Source organism: Rhinolophus hipposideros (assembly GCF_964194185.1).
Source record: "Rhinolophus hipposideros genome assembly, chromosome: 7".
NCBI lineage: Eukaryota > Metazoa > Chordata > Mammalia > Chiroptera > Rhinolophidae > Rhinolophus > Rhinolophus hipposideros.
The window spans coordinates 49,423,655-49,444,069 of NC_138053.1; the positions used below are offsets into that span (position 1 = coordinate 49,423,655).

At 36.2% G+C, this 20,415-nt stretch overlaps 1 protein-coding gene and 1 pseudogene across 4 annotated transcripts in view; both read right to left on the reverse strand.

Annotated features, from left to right (window-relative positions):
- The window catches only part of CMYA5 (cardiomyopathy associated 5), a 95,198-nt gene that overhangs the window by 57,613 nt on the left and 17,170 nt on the right, over nucleotides 1-20,415 (reverse strand). The window lies entirely within an intron of this gene.
- LOC308499687 (small ribosomal subunit protein eS6-like) lies at nucleotides 671-1,397 on the reverse strand (annotated as a pseudogene). The gene has a single exon. The product of its transcript is annotated as a small ribosomal subunit protein eS6-like (transcript).

Sequence of the window (20,415 nt, forward strand, 5' to 3'; positions counted from 1 at the left end):
CCCAGTCACTCAGGCTCACTCTCTAGTCACCAGACCTTCTACTATCACCACCCTGACCTAATTTTTTGGTTTTTTGATGTCTGATCTTCTTTATTTGTTACTCGTAGAAAATCTCTTTTTTTTTCTCTTTGTTATTTTATTTCATTTCATTTCATTTTTTATTTTATTTTTTATTTATTTTATTTTATTATTTTATTTTATTATTTTATTTTATTTTATTTTATTATTTTATTTTATTTTGAAAGGGGAACAGGAATTTATTGCGGAATGGTGTGTACTTCCAGGACTTTTTTTTTTTTCCAAGTCAAGTTGTTCTTTCAATCTTAGTTGTGGAGGGCGCAGCTCAACTCCAGGTCCAGTTGCCGTTGCTAGTTGCAGGGGGCACAGTCCACTATCCCTTGCGGGAGTCAAGCTGGCAACCTTGTGGTTGAGAGGATGCACTCCAACCAACTGAGCCATCCGGGAGCTCAGCGGCAGCTCAGCTCAAGGTGCCGTGTTCAATCTTAGTTGCAGGGGGCAGAGCCCACCATCCCTTGCGGGGCTCGAGGAATTGAACTGGCAACCTTGTGGTTGAGAGCCCACTGGCCCATGTGGGAATCAAACCGGGGGCCTTCGGAGTTAGGAGCCTGGAGCTCTAACCGCCTGAGCCACCGGGCCGGCCCCAAAAATCTCATTTTTGACTGCACTCAGACTTAGAAGCTCCCCGAGAAGACAGCCTATGTCTCTTGGCAATCTGTTCTTGGTGTTTTCCCTTGGCCTCCTTCATTCTCTTGGCCAAAAGTTTAGCATATTTTGTGGCCCCTTCCTTATTTTTCTTAGTACCCTGTTTCTTTAGAGCAATACAGTGACATTTGTGTTGCAGGACATGGAGAGTAACAAGACGCTGAACCTTGGGTGCTTTAGTCCTAGGTTTGTTACCTTCTTTGTTTAGGGACTTTCTCAACATATTGGCAGACATTATCTTCTTCAGAAAGGTTTCATATTCTGCTCATTCTTTTGGGCCCCAGGTGACGAGGCACAGTAGTGTCAGTGAGACCAGGAACATCTTTCTCCCCTATTTTTACAATAACCAAATTGAGAACATTCAGATTGGCATCCACAATGCAACTCCGAACAGATTTGCGCTTTCTTTCTCCAGTCCTCCTTGGTTTATAACAGAAATGGCCCTTACTCAGGAGCAGGAGGACTCAGCCATGGTCAAAATGCCCTGCTTCTTGGGGAAAATTTTGTCATTCCCACCACTGATTCAAACCATATAACCCTTCCATTCTTCACCCAGAGCATCAACAGCAACTTCTGTGGCCATACGCTTCTCATGAGAGGTACGAAGTTTGCGTTCATCGCCCACTTCAATGAGTTTCTGGCAGCCAGTGGCTGGGAAAGATGTTCAGCTTCATCCTGAAGCAGCTGATTGCTCCCAAGGTGCCATGAAAAAGAGCCTGACCTAGCTTTGTATCACATCATCTCTAGATTATTGCATTAGCTTCCTAACTGGTCGGCTGGTATCACATTTACCTCCTATGCTCCCCTCCCCTCGATTCATCCTGCCCATCTTTCCAGACTAGTTGTACGAAAAATTTTCATCATGCTATTCCCTGCTCAAAAATCTCAGTAAATTCCTTATATCTCCAGAGAGGGGAAAAAAAGTTCAAAATCCTTAGCTCTTTGATTTCTAGCTGACCTTATTTAAAAGTACCTAACTCTACCCTACACTAACATGGTACATATCGGTTGTAACTGTATAATTCACTGTCCACTAAATATATCGTGGGTATCATGAGTCAGGGCAATAAAATGAAAACAGATCATGGAATACAGAGATCACAAAAAAATGTCAGCCTGCTATGCTGCATTTTCCTCATCTGTAAACCAGGGGTAATAATAGAACTTACTTAGTACAGTTGTTTGTGAGGATTAGTTAATTAAATGCTTAAGGGAATTAAATGTTTAAGTGTCTGGCATGTAGTTAGTGCTCAGTAAACATTATCTGTAATCAGGACTCCAATACAATCCAGGGGGACTGGGTATGGTCATTTTAACTGTGTTTGGAATGATAGTTTCTCTAGACTGCTTTCCCAGAGATGCTGGCTTTGGCTGCCCCTCAATTGCCATTGGGCCCCTGTCTCAGACTCCGCAACATTCTGCTCTGGAATTTTCTTGTACCTCCTCCTCTTCTGTGTTCTGCTGTTCCTCCATTTAGAATGCTTAGCACCCCCACCCCCCACCTTACTCCACCTTTTCTGTATGTCTACATTCTATCTACTCTTTGAGGCCTAGTTAAAAAAACCTCCAAAATTACCATTTCTGACCAATTCAGTATTCACATTTGCCATCACTTCAAAAACATTAACGTTTAAGATTAAAACACCAAGGGCTATTTCCTCCTAGGAATAGGGCTACTATCTGAGATAAACACAAACTACTCACTAGCTTATATATTTCTACAACAATAAAAACAAACCCAAATACTCTCTATGCTAAAATACCACTAAGCATAACTATTCAATGAAGGTACTTTTTAAAAACATACTCAGAATTTCAGTCCATTACTGCTATATATATATATATATATATTTTTTTTTTTTTTTTTTTCAATCATCAGTCACTGCTTCTATCAGTGGTTTTTAACTCTGGACACATTTTTGAATCACCCGTAGGGACCATTTTAAAAATACTGATGTCACCCCATAGCCTTCTCTACAGAGACTCTGATTTAATTGTACTAGGGTAGGGTCTGAGCATTGCTAGGTTTTAAAAGCTTCCAGTTGACTCCAGTATACATTCAGAGTTGAAAATCACTGGCCTGAACAATCCTAGCTATGAAACTTAAATAACACATGCCTTTCTTGCTTACTCTGAACCCTTCCTAATTTGTTAGGTTAGGCTGAGAGCCAAGACTGTCAGGTACATTCTACTCCCCTTCCTTAAACTTCTTAAACTTCAGTCTCTGTGAAGGGCTAGGGACTGCTGAGATCCTGATTTCCTTAGCTTTCACTACAGCCAGGTGGAGCCTGGGGCAGCCAGAGCCCATGGGCCAGTAGCCTCATCCATTTACCCCAGAGTGCTATACCTAATACCTTTTCTGCACATACCATGAAAGAAAAGGGCTGGAAAGCAGTGGTATGAACTGGCTTCTCCAATTCCCTGACAACTCTGCTCTCACTTATTTGCTTTGGTATTAAACTACTAAACTTAATTAGGAATGAACACTATCTTGGTTCTGGACCGAATCTTATTTTAAAATGTTTTTTCAGGCTCTTTTACATACCTAATTAAAGCGATTCCTCAGAATTTTCAATTCCTACTACTCCTCCCTTCTATTTAACTTAGAAGCAGGATGAAATTAAAAATTAAGGTTATGACATGTATCTGGGAAGTCAGCATTTTGAATGCCCATGATTATAGTAGGAATACAAAAGCAATTATAAATTCAATTTAGAGTTAATTATTGATTGAATGTACTCAACCAGAGCAGTTTTCATTGCTAGCTAGAATGAGCTCATGAGTGCTTCTCAGAATACCCAAATGGTGATCTTAGGAAGACAGAGCTACCAAGGTAGGTTCACTCTATCGTTTGCTTATTCTTTCACTCATTTATTTCTTCATTTAGTAAACTTTCATGGGGTTTAAATACTAAGAATACAAATATAGACACAGTATCTTCTCTAAAGAAATCCAAACTCCAACGGGGAGACAGAACTAAATATTTTAATGCAGTGTATTAAGTACTATTACAGAAGATAGGCAAGATATAGTGAGAACATAAAGAAGGGAAGACTTCACACAGGAAAGATATTTGACTTGGATTTGAAGAAGAAATAGAAATTTGCCAAATGGATGAAGAGTGGAGATGGTGTGAGGATGGAGAGGTCATTCCAGAAAACTGTCGTAGAATCATCAAAATGTGCATATGAATAAATCAGTCTGGCTCACTGAGAAAACCAAAGTATTTTAGGATGTCTAGATTATTGGAGAGAAGCAAAAGTATAAAAGAATAACAGAGCCAACAAGAATCGGAGAATGACTATATTAGCATTTGTAAAGCCATAGCCCAAGTATTCACATTATGCTCAATCTAAGGAAAGAATTTCCTTTAATAGAAGAGAAATGGTCCCATAAAGTTCAGAAATTATTGATTACTCAAGGACACAACTGTTCTCATCTATGTAAAAATGTATATCTCAGCTTTCCATATATAGTGGATATTGGCTATAAATATCATTTCATTCATTCTCCTTTGATTCTCCCAGAGCAACCTTTTGATTATTATTTGGCTTCTCATGTAGATTTATCTATGGGAGTGAGGATGAAAGACAAACTGTTGGTGAAGTCATCTGGACCTGGGGCCTTCTTTGTGGTAAGGTTTTTAATTAACAATTTAACAGTTATGTGACTCCTTGGAATTTCTATTTCTTTTTGTATCTATGATGGTATATTGTATTTCTTAAAGAATTGACCTAAATTTTTTAACCTAGATTTTTGAAAAAAAACATTGGATTAAATTTGTTCATAATATCCTTTTAGGATCTTTTAAATTTTTGTAAGAGTTAAATTTTTATACATTTTTAAAATTTCTGATATTGATTATTTGTGTTTTCTCTTTTTTTTTCTTTTATTAAGTATGGCCAAGTGTTATCAGTTGATAATCTTTCCAAATAAAATTTGGCTTTGTGTATTCTTCCTATTTCATAAATGTTTATTATTTCCTTTCTTCAACTTTCTTTGGGTTTAATTTGCAATTATTTTTCTATCTTCTTGAGATAGAGTCTTACTCATTAATTTGCACCTTTCTCTTTTCCTAATACATGAATTTAAGACTATGTACTTCTCTTTAAGCAAAGATTTTGGTGTATCACATAAAAATTGGTGTATAGTATTTTCATTACTATTAATCTCAAATTATTTTTGAATTTCCATTGTGATTTCTTATCTGACCCAAATTTTAAAATATGTTTCTCAATTTCAAAATACATGGGGATTCCCTAATTATCATTTTGTTATTGCTTTCTAATTTAATTGTATTGCAGCCAGATAATTTATTTTATATGAAGTTATACTTCCAAATTTGTTGAGATTTACTTTATGGCTATATGGCCAAGTTTGTTTTTTGTGTTTTTTTACATATTTATGTGTTCTTGAGAAAACTTGTGTCCTGCAGTTTTTCAGCAGCATTCTATATGTGTCAAGTAAGTCATCCTTCTTAGTTGTGTTATTCAAATCTTTTAATCTTTAGTTTTGTCTGTTTGTTCTATCAGCTATTGAAAGAGACCTGTTCAAATTTCATATTATAATTATGAACTTGTCTCTCTTTGTAGTTCTGTTAATACGTGACATATATTTTGAAGCTATGTTATTAGGTATAAGTAAATTTAAAATAGTAATATCTTTCTGGAAAATTTCACTTTTAATCATAGTGAAATGTCCCTTTTATCTGTAAATAATGTTTTTTGCCTAAGTATATTTTGATATTAATAAAGCTTTGCTTTGATATTAATAAAACTATGCCAGCTTGGTTTTGACTTATGTTTGCTTGGTATATCTTTTTGCATTTTTACTTTTAGCCTTTCTGTATCCTTATATTTATGACTCTTATAAGCAGCATAAATATTTTTTAAATCAATTCTGACAATTTAAATGGAGCACTTTGTCCATTTAAACTTACTATAATTACCATATATTTGGGGTTAAATCTTTTTTTTTTTATTTGCTTTCTACTTGTACTACCTATTCTATGTTCCTTTTCCCTCTCCTTTCTTGCCTTATTTTGGATTGAATGTTTATTTTCATTCCATTTTCCCTCTCCATTAGCTTGGCAGTTATATTTTACTATTCTTTTAGTGATTACCCTAGAGATTATAACACGCATCCTTGATTCATTAATGTCTAACATAAATTGGTATGTTTTAATCTCTTTCAAAAGAATACAAGGACCATAAATCAGTTTAATTTCAACTTACATACTATTATAATTGTATATTTTAATTCTATAAATGTTTTTAAATCCCATGCACAAAATTTTGCTTTAAATTGTCAATATTCATTTATATTTACCTAGATACTGAATCTTTTTATTGTGTTTCATTTCTTCCTGCATCTCCAAGATTCCATCTGGAATCATTTTCCTTGTCTCTGAAGAATTCCCTTTCGTATATCTCTTAGTGTGAATTTGCTGGTGACAAATTCTTTCTACATTTTTCTTCAAAAATCTTTTTATACCTCCATTCTTGACAAAGTTTTTTCAGGATACAAAATTCTAGATTGGCAGATATTTCTTTCAACACTTTAAATATCATTCCACTGTCTTCTATCTTCCATTGTTTTGTTGGTAAATCAGCTGTCAGTGTAATGTTGCTCTTCTGATGGTAATCTGGATTGTTTCCCCCTACCACCTAGCTGTTCCTAGGTTCTTGTTGCCTTTAGTTTCAGAAGTTTTATTATCATGTGCTTGGGAATCTTAACCTGCTTGGAGTTTGTATGCCTTCTTGAATCTGTACATGGGTGTCTTTCATCATTTTTGAGAAATTCTTACTCCACCACACTCTGATCAAATATTGCTTCTGTCCCTTGTTTCTGCTTTTGAGATTCCAATCTTTGATAAATTAGAACTTCTTACTGTGTCCCATCTGTGCTTCATTTGGATATTTCTTCCAATCTATTATCCAGTAATAATTCTGTCTTCAACTGTGTCTAAACTGCTATTAAATTCATCAAATATATTACATTTTTAATTGTACTTTTCAGTTCTAGAATTTCCATTCTTTGAATTGTTTCCAGTTCTCAGAGAAAGTGCTCAATCATGCCTTTTATTTCCATATCCCCTCTCCCATAAACAAGTTATGCATTACATAAGCATCATCCCCCTCCAAAAGCCCTTCCCTTTCCATAGCAGTCCAGTGATGTCTCAAATAAGTATGACTATTTTCAGATGAGAGCTTGAAGGATTTGTGTGCTTTGCTATTTCTCCATTTCTAAAGTTCCCTCAATAAACCCTAATACTTATTTGCATTGTGCAACATAGTAGTGTCTATGTCCGTGTACATGTATGGTGAGCTGGGAATGCGATAGTGAGAAGGGAATGTGATAATGCCTGAATGGTGTTTTGATATACTTGCTGGTAATATTCTTATGTTTCATAGTTAAACTGACGTCATATTTTCTAAGTTTTTTTGTGAGTTGTATTAGTATAAATCAGTTCTCAAGAGATGAATGTCATTAAACGTGCTGAAAAATCTAACTTCTGAAGTTTCAAAATGAAGTATCAGGTCCTAGAATACCAAGTCAAAAAAAAAAATTACTTTTTCCTGTTTAAAGTAGTGATTACCCTCCCTAGATATACCTTTTCTCTCTTTATTTCACTTTACCTAAAACAGACTAGTAACTTAATGAAAATTAAATTATTAGTCATGCATGGAAAGAGCCTTGTAATATATTTCTCATTTTATAAGTAAAAACAGAAAAAGAGAAAGGGAATACATATATATATATATATATATATATATATATATATATATATATATATATTTATCCAAATTGAAATTTTTAAAAAGAAAAATGGCTTGCCCTCAAAGAGGAGCTTCCAAAATAATAGTTTCACTTATTTCATCAATATCTTTGTTTTGTTTTGAAATGGTACTCTTATTTTTTACTTTAAACAACAACAACAAAAACTACATTTCTGAAGAAATGAAACAAGTCCTCAAACTATTTTTATCTGCAAGCCAAGATTTGTAACTATTACATTTTGTTTCTACTAGGCTCAAGATTTGTATTCTTGGAAGTGGTAGTCCCTTCCTATGACCAACAGCTAAAGTGACATTAAAGTTCCTTACAGGAATATAATTATGAACAATAGCTTAGATTTGCATAATGCTTTATTCTACTCTCAAGCAATCACAGTGCCCTAACCAGAAGTGTATCAAACAAAAGAAGGTAATGGGTAGGATTTTTTTCAACTAAATCTGTTAAAGTACATTAAATATCAATTGTTATAACACAGCAATGAAGTCATATATGATCCTTCTTATATTGCAAACATTGAAAACATGTTTTTAATGCATAGAACTCAAGCAAGCTTGTGGTCTTATAATACAAATTGTTAGTATTTTATGTGGGCCTTAAAAAAGAACCAAAAATTCTCAAGCATAATCACTAATTCTATAATTAATATTTCACCAAGAATTAATTGAATACTCATGTCCTTAGCAGAAAACTAATAATATGCACTGCTGAACAAAATTAATATAAAGTAGCTTATATTAAAAGGAGTTTATAAGCCATGAAAGAGTTAAGAAAAAAAAAATCCATGAAATTATGAATGAAAAATTATTGCATAGGATTATCATGCCCTAATATAAAGTGCTCATTTTGTAGATATACTAAAGACCACCCCAGTCATTGTGGGTGAAAAGAATAAGTATCTTATTTTCACAATGACCAGATAAGCCTGGAAGTTAGGGCTCTCGACTATTGAAACCCAGTTCTTTCCAGTTTACCTTCCATTATTCCCCTTCATAAACCCTGTGCCCCAGCAAACATCAGCCTTACACCTCATAGCTTTGCTTACATCCTTCCCTTCACTTGGAATGAATCATCTCTGTAAATCCTGACTTTACACCCTTCAGAGACCAGCTCATATGTCAACTTTTCCATATAGCTGTCACTGATTCTGTGAGCCAAAAGTAATTTTCTTCCTCTGAACTTCTGGAATCTTAATGTTATCTTCTCCTATGACATTTACCACCCTTCATTAGAATTCTGTTTGCATATATCATAGCTACTCCACCAGGCTGTAAACTACCTGTAAGTAAGGATCACGTCTTTCAGTGGTCCTTTTAAGGCCTCTCCACTTAATGAGTCTTTTCAAAACAGTCACCTTCGTTTTCAGAGGAAGGACTCTCTTACTTTGGCACACATGTTTCGTCAGCTTCAGTAACATTTAAATTATGTAATAACAATAACAAGTGCAACTAGCATAAAAAGGGTTGGAAATAATCACGACTGACCCTTAATAAAAAATGTAGCTCAAAATAATGGGAATTAGACAGCAGCCTGCTCTGAGGAGTGGTTAGCTTGTCTTGGGCATATAGTGTTTTACAGAAAAAAATGGGGAGCTTTGGCAACTCCAGTCAATGAGGTTGAGTAGAAAGTCATTAAAAGAGTTTATGTTACTTTCTCTGTACAATGTTTGTTTCCATTTATTAACACTTACACCCATGGAATTTATGTGTCATAATTTCAAAACTACAAGACTTCTGCCATCATCATCTTTCAACTGATTTCAAACTGAAACCCAAAGTCAAGATTCATTCATTGAACAAATATTTACTGAGCTCCAATTACATACTAGGCACTAGGCAGGATTTTTTTTTACAGCAAGATAACCATTGGGTGCAAATTTTCTAAAAGATCTGTATAGTTCACTTCAAATCAACCAGTTTGGTCTGAGCTATGGATTTGTGGTAGAACAATGAATTAATTTTTCTCTTATTTTATTCTTTGGCAATCTAGGATATATTTCCATGTTGCTGCTAGAGGCAGCTCCACAGTACAGCACATTAGGTACTTGCCTGAACCCTCACCTGTACAGCAGCATTGCTAGCTAGACACAATCAACTTTCTCCCAGCCTGGCTTGAGAACACTGTTAGTTGTGAACACTTTTCTGCTTCATTTATACTAGAGTGTATGAGTAAACTATGCAATATAAAGATTCATGTCTTTTTTTTTTAGTTTTTTTAAAGTAGTTTTTTATCTGTAAAATCTCTAAAAATACATGATAGCAATTTATTTAAAATTATTAGTTGGGACACGAATTTCTCATTCCAGATGTTTTTTCTATGTGGAAGGACATCTGTTAGTGTAATACTCCTTCCTGGCCTAGCTTCTCTTTGTTTGCTCTTCTCCATTTTACTCTCTTCCTTGTACTGTTAAATTTATAAGACAGGTCCTTATGTGGAGGGGTTTGTAGTTCTTTAGAGCCTGTGACTAGGAATACAAATCTGTTTATTTCTGAATATATATCAATCTGTTTATTAGAAAGTGCACAGTTGTCTGTACCCAAGCCCCATTTTCTGACATCATCAGCTTTATCAGTAATGAAGTTGACAGTTTGATCTCTATCTGCCATTCCTTTGATGTATATATCAATTGTCTCATAACTTAGGCAGAAAAAAGAGGGCGTGGTGTAGTAATTCTATTTGCCTAAGCTCAATATAAATAAATGGCCACATGCACAGCAGGTGGTAAAGCCTAAAGGATATCACTTAACAGCAAGAACAGATATGATGGCTAATCTACATGCTTTGGAGTATCCAACATAAACTGATATGTAGACCAATCAGACAAAGCGAAATTCACCAGTCAGAGCTCAGCAATACCCTGATCACACATGGGTCTCCTTCACAAGCACACAGGCATGTGCACATCTTCCTTTTCACAAGCTTTCAGAACTCCAGAACTATAGTGATGACATGGGATTAACAATGTGTGCACTTTCTAGGAACTTAAGAGACTAGCATGTAGGTATATCTGCAAACAGATCATTAAAGTACAGTGTGACACATGAAATGACAGAAAGAATGTGCAAAAGTCATGATATATGGATGTACAGAGAAGAAAATGTTTTAACTTCAGAGTGGACTGTGGCAGGCTGTGTGAATGTATTTGTGAGAGGAGGGGTCTGGAATATAATCAGAGTATAAAAGGTTGATGTAAGGTTTTGTGAGACAAAAGTGAGTTTTCTAGGAGAAACAGGTTGGGTGTGGTTGGGGGCAATTGAGGTAAAAGGAACATGTGCAAAAGGAGCGAGGAATGAAACCATATGGTGTCTGCGTGTGGTTTGAGGCACCTTTGCAAAAGTCTGTAATCTTTAAAATCAAAAGACCTAGTGGTATATATTAACATATATTATAACATACATGTATTATGTAGATGTTTCCAAATACTACTCCAACCCTCAAGCAGATTGAAAAAACACCCATCATCCTGTCTTTCCCAGAACTTTAGACAGTCCAGATAACAAGTTAATGATGGGCTACACATATGTATACTTGTTATTAACAGCTGAGATCATTTGAGTCGTTGAGTGTCTAAGACATGTGCTTGACCTTAACAACCAGGATTAGACAAAGAAGTGATCCATTTGAAAGTACAAGTGATTATCTTCCTTCTTTCTTACTCCCACCCCTCTCCAGCCAAAAGAAAATGTCTACCGGTAGTGGGGAAAGGTGTTACAGGACCCATCAGAACTCTAGAATTATAGGAGCCATTTATCTTCCCAGAGTTAAAGAGTGATATGGGTTTTGAAATGAGCAATCATATTACAAAAATTTAGGGAACATCTATCTATTCAGGGTTAGGCCATGAGTTGGAGGCTATGACTCAAATTAACTGCAGGCAGATGTCTGAATCTATCAGAGATGAGTTCAGTATGAGTTTTTGACTTTATGATGGGGCAAAAGGAAGACATATTCAGTAGATACTGTATTTCAGATTTTTAATATTGAACTTTTCCTGGGCTAGCAATATTCGTAATGATAGTCTCTCAGTGTCTCAGTCCCTCAGCTGGCTGTGGGATCACAAGAATAAATAACCGATACGCTACAATGTAAGTCATTGCCAGTGTTTTTTGGATATTGTTTCTGAGCACATTTAAGGTAGGTTAGGCTAAGCTATGATGTTTGATAGGTTAGGCGTATTAAACAACATTTTCAACTTATGATGGGTTTGTCAGGATGTAACCGCACCACATGTCAAGAAGCATCTGTATAAAAACTCATTCACTAAATTCTCCACTATTATAGAAAACAAAGGGCAAAAAGATGCCAAGTCTAGAGAACCAAAAATAAATGAACTATAGTGTGACAGGGCTGGTTCATAGCTTAGTAACTACTGCAGACCAGAACATGGGAAGTCAACTACTTGTGGTGCTGGGAGCCCCTCAGCTGTTGGCACTATTGATATTTTGGGCTACATAAATTCTTTGTTGGGGAGGGGCTCCCTGTGGGTTGAAGATTTTTAGTAGTACCCCTGGCCTCTATCTACTAGGTGCCATTAGGACTCCACCTGCAGTGGTGACAACCAAAATATCTGCAGAATTATACCAGTTGAGAATCACTGGTATGGGCAGACCCAAGAATGAGGGGGAAAACCACCAACCATGGACAATATTTACCTTGGGTGAGGATGTAGATGAAAAACAAAGGAGGATAAGAAACATTTTTTTTTTTCTGGGATTCCCAGCAGAGGAGTTCAACACAGGCTTAGCTCTTTAGCACTGGAATTCTTCAACAGCTACTAAATATTAGCACAGAACAGAAAGGGTATCCCACCAGATACTGCTGTCAAATTCCTGTGAAGGTTGAGTGGTGGTTACTAAGAGACAGAGCACTTAATCTGAATAGAATGTGTCAGGCTGGGATCTTTTTAAAATATATCAGTGAGTCAGGAGACACTTCTCCCCTGCTGTTCCACAATGTTTTTTGTTTTTTTTTACTACAATTATACTAACTCCATAAAAGCATGAGGGCTAATTGGTCCAAAAAGTAGAAGAAATTTGATCAGGTTTCTTCATTTCCCTAGTGACCCTCCCTAGCAATTTTTCTTAAGTTTGCAACAGAAAAAGAGTCCTTAAGTTGTGGCCTGGAAAATAACAATACATTTAAAAATAACACCCAGCTCCTCTATTAGATGAAATGAGGGATTGTCCATATGTCAACATCGTATATGGCAGCACTTTTTTCTCTGTCATTTTTTAAAGGAAATAATAATTTAAAAAAACAACACACAGCAACATCTCACTCCAGCAGATGCTGCTGAGACAAACAGGGAGTATTGTAAAACCTCCCAGTCCTGGAGCTTCCAGAGGGAGAACTCTTCTTCCTGTGCTAGCGGAGAGACTTGGGGACAGTGGGTTGGCTCTCCTGGGCATGTTTGGAGCAACCTCACAAAGAAACCAACATAACAGCACCTTCCAACTATGGAGAGAACGTCCTTTAGAATCTTCTGTGCCTTATATAGAAAAGGAGTGCAAGATGGAAGGTGCAGAGGAGTTAGACCAGAAAAATCTAATTGAGCAACAACCACACACCTTCTCTGTAATTTCCAAGTGCTCCTCTATTGATTTCTGATCTAGTCCCCCAACTAATTCTGCCAATAATCCATCAAGGACAATTAATCATAATGTCACAGTTACTGATAAATCCTCTGACATTTTCTGCTAGATGAACTCTGGATGATAACTCACTAACACCATTACCTTTGTGGTTTCAGCAAGAGCAGTGTTAGCAAGTGTGTCTTCTTGTCCATAAGTAAAATGTTTAGAAAATTTCCTAATCTCTATTTTTTTTATTTTTTATTCTCAAACCAATGATCTATAAAGGTTGGGTGGGAAACTATCTTTTTTCAAATGAGTTTATTTTCCTCTCCAATGTGACCTTAAACCTGGCAGATTGCCACCTGAAAGATTCATCTCTCAAGAACACAATTTACAAAGTCTGGTAATAAAATCAATATTGATAGCTAACCTTGGCATCTCTCCTCTGCAACTTTCTAAGCAATTGTCTAGGTATTTTACATTTTTATGCTTGTTCTACCAACTTTAGTAGTTATTACATTTTAATCAAATTCTATCATGTTAGGTTGGTGGCGGGTGCTTGGTTCCCACAAAGTTGAAAGCACATCAGCAGCTGCCTGGCTAGAGCAAGAGTTACCAGGTGAGAAACATCCAGAAAGCTCAAACATCACCACTAGAAAAAAAGAAAAAACCTTTTACGGACAACATAACGCAGACAGTAAAATCAACATCATAAAGGGAAGTCAAATTCCAGAGGGAAAAAGAAACAGATTAAATAAAATTCCTGTTGATAGACTAGAAAATAATTTGCCAGTATCTTGCTCTAGCCTTTTTTTGTTTGTTTTGCTTGTTTGTTATTAGTTTCAGGTGTACAAAACAATGTAATAGGTAGACATTTATCATTTATATCCCTCACACAGTGATAACCCTCCTCCCCTAATCTACTACCCCTCTGACATCACACACAGCCGTTACATTTCCACTGTCTCTATTCCTTATGCTGTACTCCACTTCCTGTGAATATATATGTATATATAAAATTATAGTTGCCATCCATTATTGTTCAGCTTCAGCTTCAGGTGGACAGGATACTTTTCTTATTAGGGAGTCCATTTCAGGCTTGGTGTAGATGACTGATCACTGCCTGCTCTAGCCTTTTTGTTTCTGACTGTATAATCTTGAAACTGGAAGCCAGCAAAACAAATTTAATAGTTTAATTCATTTTTATGAGGACTATGTTAGAATAAATAGGATTAATGTAAAACTCTGCATCCCCCAAATCATTTTTATAAGTTTAAAAGCACTTAGATCTCTTTCAGCAGTCCTAAAAATTAAGATGTCTTTCTCATAGTATTCTCTTATTCATCACCCACAAGAGAGAAAAATCCAGCAAAAAAAAAAAGAAGATATATATGTGATCTAGTAAAATATTTTAAAAGGCATAATACAGGCAACTCTTGCTAATACTTTTATCTCCGTTCCTCAGTTGGATCCAGGTGAAAGCCAATGTTTTTAGGTGCGGTCTTTAAAGATAAAGGTTTTCCTAATTGCCAAATATAAATTTCACTGTAGAATATATAGGAAAACAGAAAAGCACAAAAAAGATAATAAAAATAATCAGTAATCCCAAACACTTGAAGGTGGCTACTTTTGATATATTAATGTATTTCCTTCATCCTCATTCTATCATGTGATGTGCTTTTTTTTTTTTTGCACAAATGATATGTTTTGCAATGTGCTTTTTTTTTTTTTTTTTTCCAGGAGGGCGCAGCTCACAGTGGCCCATGTGGGGATTGATCCAGCAACTTTGGTGTTATTTAGCACCACGTTCTAACCAACTGAGCTAACTGCCACTCTGCCATGTGCTTTTTTAATTTAAAGATATATCCTGTAAAACAGAAATTTCAAATTTTTAAAATAATTCATTTAAAAATAAAGTAACTCATTACGTGTCAACATTAACATATTTTACAAAAACTAATTCTATTTTCCAAAATAAACAACAAAAATAAAAATATTTAGTTAGAAAAGTGACACTGTTTTTTATTTTTGAGAATACTCTTAATGTTTGGCTTAACAGAAGACAGATAAATTCTCATTCAAAATATAGATGCGTTCGGTTAATAGAAGCACATAAAGAAAATCTAACCTCACACAGATATGTAATTGGGAAAGGGAAGAGTAATTTTCAGATTATCGTGGGTATTTTTCTTTATATCACACCAAAACAGGACAAATGGTAGTGTTTAAAGATTAGTTACAATATGGAAGCTAAAAAATAAATAAAATAAAAATAAACTTTTCGTGCTCTATGGTCTCATGAGAAAATGAAAATGGAAAATACAAATGTCTTAGCATTACAATGAAAATAGTTTTGACCTTGAGGACACCCTGAAAAGGGACCGCACTTTGAGAACCACTGTTCTACATCTTCATATTTAATGGTTAACATAGCATTCTATTATAGGATATAACACTTCACCCACTACCCTGTTGTCAAACATTTGTTTCCAAGTTTTTGCTATTATAAAAAACGTCATGACAAACATCTTTTTTCTGTACATTTGTTTTCTTAGAATAACACCTTAGCAAATAGAAATTATGGGTCGAAAACAAAACTATTTTTTCAGGATTTTTATACACCTAGCCAATTTTTGCTTCAGAAAGATTTATTAATTTGCCTTCGTATTAATAAATATTAATTTATTAAAGAGCCTTCCATTCTTGCCAAACTCTTATCAACTTTGGGTACCCTGTGAGCGCTGCCTTGAGAGTTGCTTTTAGAAAATCAAAGTGTGGCTGAGCTGGCTACTAGTGAGCTCATTCTCTTCTATGAAATGCAATACTGGAGATTTAATGAAATTCTCTGCTCACAGAGTACTTCCCTGATAATTCTACTACAATGTTTATTTACTGCTACTTGGCATTATTACAATTAATATTTGCCACGTGTCTTCTACTTGCCAGTAAGTTTCTTGAGACAGAAACCATGTCTCATTATCTTAGTATATAGCATAGTGCTGAGCCCATGGAGTAGAGACAGCCAGGGATAATGGTGGAAATAGCATTTTCCACCTCAGAGAGACCTGGGTTTAAACCCAGTCTTCACACTAGCTGTGTGAGCTTGAGCAAATTACTTCCTCTTCCTTTCCTGATCTTGAGGACACCATCAGTTAACAGGGAGATTAATATCTATAGTACTTCAGAAGGCAGCTGTGTTGAAATTATATGAGTATAATAACTTGTCCAATACTTGGCAAATAACAAATGTTCCATATTTTTGTTCTCTTTCTTTTCCTTTCCAATGTTGAATTAACCTTGTGAAGTCCAAACTTGGAGGTTCTACAAATCCACTTTGATTTACTAATAAGACTACACTTAATTAAGACAGAAGCCATCTCTTTATCAATGATTACCTCTGGAAAATGTAACTAAGCAAAATTGATGAGTTTTCTAATGATTCTTTCCTGCATCACTCAATCATTACTCATTCTCTCAGTCAGTCAACATCTATGAGTGTGTGTCCTATGTGTTCCGGAGACAAATTACACATAGTCCCTAAACAAAACAGAAATGTGAAATGAAATCCTTTTTAGTGCCAGAATGCTACTTCTTTGATCACGTTGAAATCTGAATTCAGAGAAAAGCCATTCGTAAAGTTATGCTGAGAGAGCTGTTCCAATTTTATATCTCAGTGACAGCTGTGTATCATCCCTGGCCCTATTCTGGTTCAAAGCTGACAATTATTGCAGTGGGACTTTAAGACTAGCATATTTTAATGTGACCCTGAAATGTCTTCAAATACTAACAAGAAACCTTTGACATTTTCTGACAACCTGACCAAGAAAATTAGAGAAAAGACACTAGTGAGATAGGTGGAATCCAGGTTGAAGTTTACTCCTGGCTTTACCTCAAAATTAAAACAAAGTACAAATCAAGTGCTTCTGGGAGTATATCCCAACTAAGAGTTGGTGTGAGGAGTGGTCACTAGGGAATAGCATTGAATTGATAAAGATGGCAGTATAAACCCAGGAAACTGCTCAAGTTAGTGGTCCTGACAGGTTATATTGAAGGGAGGAAGGAGAACTGACACTCATTCACGCTCTACTCTGCTCCAGGAAAACATGATATCCTTGTGCACTCATAGTCTCATTTCCACCCCTCTGTCTCCCTCTTCCCCGCAGCCTCCCGGACACACACACCCCTACATCTTTCAGACACTGAGGCTCAAAGAGGTCAAGTGATTCTCACCAGCATAGTCGGGAGAACTGTGAGTGCTAAGGCTTTAACAACTCCAAGAGAGATTCAAAGAAAGTCTGATCCTTAAGGTCAAATGGAAATGGATCAAGAACTCTTTGCTACCACCACCTGGTTGGTATATGCTTACGTTGTTAGGTCATAACAAGCCACTCTTCAGGTCTATAGCTCTATGTTCAATAGGGTTTAACATATTTGCAATGGAGACGCATGTGGGTGGGAAGAACTATTCAGCTCTGAAGTACTAGGTTTTTAAAATTTTGCTGGCACCGTGTTTCCCCGAAAATAAGACCTAGCCGGACAATCAGCTCTAATGCGTCTTTTGGAGCAAAAATTAATATAAAACCCGGTCCTATTTTACTATAAGATCAGGTCTTAAGACCAGGTATAATTATAATATAATATAACATAACATAACATAACATAACATAACATAACATAACATAACATAATATAATATAATATAATATAATATAAATGACTGGGCCTTATAGTAATATTTGCTCTAAAAGATGCATTACAGCTGATTGTCCTGCTAGGTCTTATATTCAGGGAAATGCAGTAGTATGTTGTGGTAATGAAGGACTAATGGCAGCTTGGGGTTTCAATATTGTCACTACTGATGTTCAAAAGATTCCTGACTGTAAGGGAAAGAGAATATTTCTGGAAGTGTGGGACATGACTCGACCTTTAGGGGGTTCTTTTGATTAGCCCTGGGGAAGAGTACATGTTTAGCCAAGGTCTGTAGGAGGTAAAAAAAGTTGTTAAAAATGTTAAGAACAGTTTAAGGCACTCTTGGTGCTAAGGAACAAACACCTTTAAACTAGCTTAAACAGAGGGGATTTATCTTAAGGAAATAGAGATTTCTCATGGAATCCAAGGGCAAGATCTATATCCAAGCCTCCCAGGGAAGAGAAAACAGGAAAACCATCAGCAATCAAGGAGGCTCGCCTCTCCCTGCCCCCCAACCCCCATCCCCAAATTCCTTTGTTTCTCTTGCACAAGGCTCAACAACACTGCTGTCAAGTGGAACCTTCAGTCCCAGAACCTACAAAATTGTCTTGGGGTTCTTAGTTTTTCTTTGTCACAGACAATTATTCCCCAAGCAGAGGCTCCTGCCTTTCTGAAAAGGTGTTTTGTTACTTCTCCTTCTTCCAATCTTTATATTCCAGAGAACAAAGATGGTGGGAAAAGCAATACCACCTGACCTCTGGCTGTCGGCATGACCTGCCTTGATGAAAGATGGAACCCTTCCTGAGTGACAGGATAGATTCAAATGGCTTTCACTCTCTCACACATGGGGAAACAGTAAGGTGTGTTCCCAGAATTCTGAGCCAGAGGCACTCCTTGTATGTGCTGTTTTGGGTGAACTGTTTTAAGGTTTTAGACACTCACTTGGGTCATCCTGCATTCAGAGTCTTACCCTTTTCCTTGGTATAGGGTCTCCTCCCCACCCATCTTGTATACTCTGGGCTCCCTGCCTTGACAGAAAGCTTTTACTTAACATTAAATACCATTTTTTTTCTGGATACCATCTCAGACACCAGATTATGCTCAGCATTTTAGCTAATGTTCTTCTTGGACAGTTTACAGATGTAAATTTAACATATTTTTTTTGACTAATAGGAAAACAATTTAATAATTTTCAAAAAACACAAAAACCAATATTCTATCACAAGATATTACAAAGATCAAAATAAAGTTAAATAGACCTTCAAAACGTTGAGACCTTTCCCCTAAACCCTTCTCTTCTAAAACTAGCTAAATAAAATTGGTGTTGCCATTTCCAAGGAACCCACAGCAACACTACTTGAGACTCGTTTCTCCCTTGACCACATAGTTGCCCACGCTTTGAGTTTCAGCACAATTCTCCAAAAGAGGATTGATGTAGCCATACAGACTGAAAGAATCATAAGGCAGCTAACTTTCTGATAATAGCAAACAGATAGTTAAGAGATTTCAACAGCAGAGATACCAAGGTGTGTAAGACAAGTCATGTTGAGGACTAAAGACATATTTATTTTTATCACAAAATGGAAAGTCAAAGCTAGAATAAAAATAAATAGTGATAGTCCAATTCAGCTGACATTTAATAGGAAGGGTTCCTCGTATGGTTGTATTTGGTCATTGCCCTATGTTGTACTTTCAATTAAATTCCTTATGGAAATATTAATTAGCTGATTTGTTCCATTGTTTAACTAAAGTATTGTACATCCACAGAAAAAGCAAAAGCTACTGCATCATGTGTGGAAATGTTCTGAGGATAAGGAATGAAACCTGAGGCAAGCCTACTCCAGCGCCCCATGCTACTCTAGTAGACATCTGACATCCTTTATGACAGTCCAGCACCTGACCTCTCTTCTTGTTTCATAAATTCCCCACCTGCTAGGTCCTGGAGGATGTAAAGCTGACAGTGTCAGATACTCTCCCAGTGATGACCTTCATATCCCTTCCAGAATGACCTGAGAGCTACTGATGCAAGAAACAGATGGCACAGCTCCTCATTCTCTCTGGTGGTAGCAGAGTTTGCAGCTGTCGCAATATTGAGTTACAACCGTGACATCTAGTGCCCAATAGTCGTGGCAGCCATTTCCTCACCAGAGGACCTTATTTTCAAGGACAGCTTTATTGAGATATAATTCACATGCCATACAATTCACCCATTTTAAAGCGTACAATGCATTGGCTTTTAGTATAGTCACAGAGTTGTGCAACCATCACCACAATCAATTTTAGAACATTTGCGTCACCCCTCAAATAAACCCCATAAGCATCACCCCCAATCCTCTCAGCTCTCTCTCAGCTCTAGGCAACCACTAATCTACTTTCTGTCTCTACAGATTTGCCTATTCTGGACATTTCCCATAAATACAAATATACAATATGTGGTCCTTTATGTCTGTCTTCTTTCACTTCGCATAGTTTCCAAGGTTCATCCATGTTGTAGCATGAATCACACTTCATTCCTTTTTATGGCTGAATAATATTCTATTGCACGAATATACCATTTTACCCATTCATTAGATGGTGGGCATTTCAGTTTTTTACACTTTTTGGCTATTATGAATAATGCTGCTATAAACACTTG